The sequence below is a fragment of the Trifolium pratense genome, linkage group LG7 (genome assembly GCF_020283565.1).
Source record: "Trifolium pratense cultivar HEN17-A07 linkage group LG7, ARS_RC_1.1, whole genome shotgun sequence".
NCBI classification, from domain to species: domain Eukaryota; kingdom Viridiplantae; phylum Streptophyta; class Magnoliopsida; order Fabales; family Fabaceae; genus Trifolium; species Trifolium pratense.
In genome coordinates this window covers 18,958,106-18,961,445 of record NC_060065.1, presented here as the reverse complement: position 1 = coordinate 18,961,445, position 3,340 = coordinate 18,958,106, and the positions used below count along the sequence as shown (strand labels likewise).

The 3,340-nt window shown below is 33.8% G+C and overlaps 1 long non-coding RNA gene across 1 annotated transcript; it reads right to left on the bottom strand.

Moving 5' to 3' along the window:
* LOC123893783 lies at nt 1-2,091 on the bottom strand. Its single transcript, XR_006803544.1, has 2 exons — nt 1,929-2,091; nt 1-263 (listed from the first exon to the last, which is right to left on the bottom strand). It is a non-coding gene; the product is annotated as an uncharacterized LOC123893783 (long non-coding RNA).
* Nucleotides 2,092-3,340: the final 1,249 nt, after the last annotated feature.

Sequence of the window (3,340 nt, the reverse complement as noted above, 5' to 3'; positions counted from 1 at the left end):
TGCAACGGAAATTAATACTAAATTATAAAAATATTGGTTCGAGTATTACATTCTTCTTACAAAACACTACTAATAACTTAATTAGTAAAATATCATTTTATACAAAATACTCTTTCTAAATGATACAACCTTAAATAAATTAAGATAATGAAAATAAAAGACTCTATATACATATGTACATTATATGAACCATTTCCCCGTGTCATGATCAGAGCGGAGCTTCACTGACGACTCGAACACCGACAAACACACGACCTTAGAATCTGGTCCCAAACCATTCAAATACACAAGACAGAGAGTTAGTTTATATAATCTGAAAGAAATGTAAGAGTAAGACATACTTACATTTAATGATATATAGACTAACTAGATAAACATATATCTCGTCTCATTCATTCAACATACTTAACGTAAAGCATATAAGACATTATTATAGCAATTTATAGGTACATCGATCAAATAATCACATCATCACACCAAGTAATCACAATCATCACTTAAGAGTCAAATACCAGTTACCACATAATAATGCACATCTTCCTAATGCAAGCTAATGTCACATATTCATGTCATGTCACCCTAGACACGACTAAATGCATGTGGTACCATCTACTCATTGTTCATTTTTAAGTCATGACGGACTCTGCAAGGATAAACATATACCCCAATGTTCATTTTTAAGTCATGACGGACTCTGCAAGGATAAACACCCAATGTTCATTTTTAAGTCATGACGGACTCTGCAAGGATAAACATATACCCCAATGTTCATTTTTAAGTCATGACGGACTCTTCATCACACTTCACATATGAATGCATGAATGTACATATACAAATTAATATGATGATCTCACTAATATATCTTTCTCATGAATAATAGGATAACTTAATCCATATTCCTTCTCATATTCTACATCATAACTCATCATCATATTTTATTATGGTCATACATTCAATTACATATCATATATCAACAATCAATTCATCAATTCCAACTCAATTACATATACTAAGTTATTATCCAATTAACAAAGTATTGTCATTTCATACCTAACAGTATCATCCAAGCATAATCTCCAAAAACTAACACCGGAAACGGATTCTATGCGAAAAATTATTAAGGATAGATTTCAGGTGTATAAACCATCAAAAAAAGTCAACAAAAGTAAACCCAAAATGACCGTAGGGCTGGGATTTGCGCATGAGGCGCCACTCCTGCGCATGAGACGCAGCAGGTAGATTCTCGCCTGCAAAATTCTGCAGAACAGCTGCTCAATGCGAAGATCATAACTTGAGCTATGATTGTCCGATTGAGACACGTAAATATCCGTTGGAAAGCTGACAAAAAGATCTACAACTTTCATGTTGATGACAAAAGCCAATTCAAAGCGCAAAAGGGGTCAAAAATCATGTTTTTACTTCAGACCTTATAAAAAACAGTTTTTCTTAAACTATAAAAATTCACTCTTTGATTTTCCAAAAACCCAAGTTAAATTCCATTAAACCAAAAGCTTCCCTAATCATAATCCATGATATTTGAACCTTAACTAACATCATTTCTACCTCAATCATACAAGATTCATTCATCAAAGTTCATAACAATCATATAAATCCATTTTCACACAAAACTCACATAAACAACAATATTATTAACAAGTATGGATTTCATCATATTCATCAATTTGGTAAAATACTCAAATGATAATAACAACACACAAATACATATTTTTATCATAGTAATTCATTTATCAAACATGAATAAACATCCAAATCCATACACCAACAACATATAATCATGTAGATAAACACATTCCCATGAATTCTCCCCAAAACCTCAAATAGAAAAGAGTGTAGAGAGTTTGGGATTGGAGATATAGACAATCTCCCCTCTCTATTTTCACTCTAGATTATATAACTAACTCTCTTACCTTAGAAAGATGAATTCTTTGGTCCTTCACTTGAATCTCTAGGTTTTCTCTTCTTTTCTCTACTCTTCTCTTCTCTACTCTTTCTCTTTCTACCTCCTTCTCTTTTCTTTGGCAAAGTGATTCTCTCTCTCTAACTTAACCTTATATACCTAGGTTAATTCTAACCCAAGCCCAATCACAAAGTCCAATACCAATTCTAACATAACTCTTCTCTTTGATATCCTTCTCTTTTATTCTACTCAATAACTAGTGTTATTATTTACTACTCATTCTTTACTCTTTCTATTAATAACTAGAAACCACATAATAAATATTAATTCACAAAATAAATCATAGATAGCTAATTGATTCTAAATAATAAATTTGGGTCGTTACAGGGTATGTAATAGACCTGTCCATTATTATTCAGGCGTGTAGCTTTAGTGATGATTTGTTGTATGGTTTGATTTATTTTCAAACCTATTTTAACCTGTTGCACCTAGAATGTGGAGTTTGTGCAAAGGTCATTATGTTGTGCCTGAAGTTTGTTGATGAGTTTTCTAGTTTGAATTCCGCTGCACATATATCTGATGGAAAACTCCTGGTGATTTTGAGTGCTGAGTATGCAACACTATGTTGTTCTCTAAAGATGTATCCCTTGGTGTGGTGATACTCGATGAAAGGTCCAACTAACTTGTTAGAGATGCCAAAGATACTTGAGGGTGATCTCAAGTCCACTCAAAAAGGCACTCATATATGAGTTGGTTGAAGAGAGATCTGAAGGATGTTATTAGCAATATATTTTTCCAGACCTAAGAGCCAACCTCTAGTGGCTTTGATAAAAGATCTCCTAGTATGTTCCTTGAAAATGGAACTGGTGTCCTCCCAAATGTTGGAACATCTGACCAGCATATTATGCAGTTATTAAGGGGGAGTCCTTAATCCGAAGCTGGAAGACCTTGAAGACATGTCAGACTCAATGTCTTGACACCTTTATATCGAGAATTTATTCTTCTCCATATGAATGGTGGTATTTCTATGAAACATGATGGAGGTTGTTTACTCTAACTTGATATTATCAAGGCTATGAGAGCATGGAACTCTTGTTCTGTTGTAGTAAAAAGAACTTCAAGGGATTATGAACATTAGAGTTATTCAACTTATGCTCAATGGTTGATTGTTATCTGCACTTTGGAGTGTCATCCAAATCACCTAGGTTGGGCATTCTAGTTGTTTCAAGCAAGGAGGAGGTATTATTCTTGGGAGAAAAGGATTATTGCTCTTTGGTATGGAAAGTTGATCAACTACTGATGGTTGATTCTCTTGTGTCCCCCTGCTATTGTTAATTATGATGTTGGTGCTTCCACTAAAACCACAAGTGAGTTGTTGCTGATTCACTCGTGGAACTCGTCCCTAAGACGGATGTTGTGTCA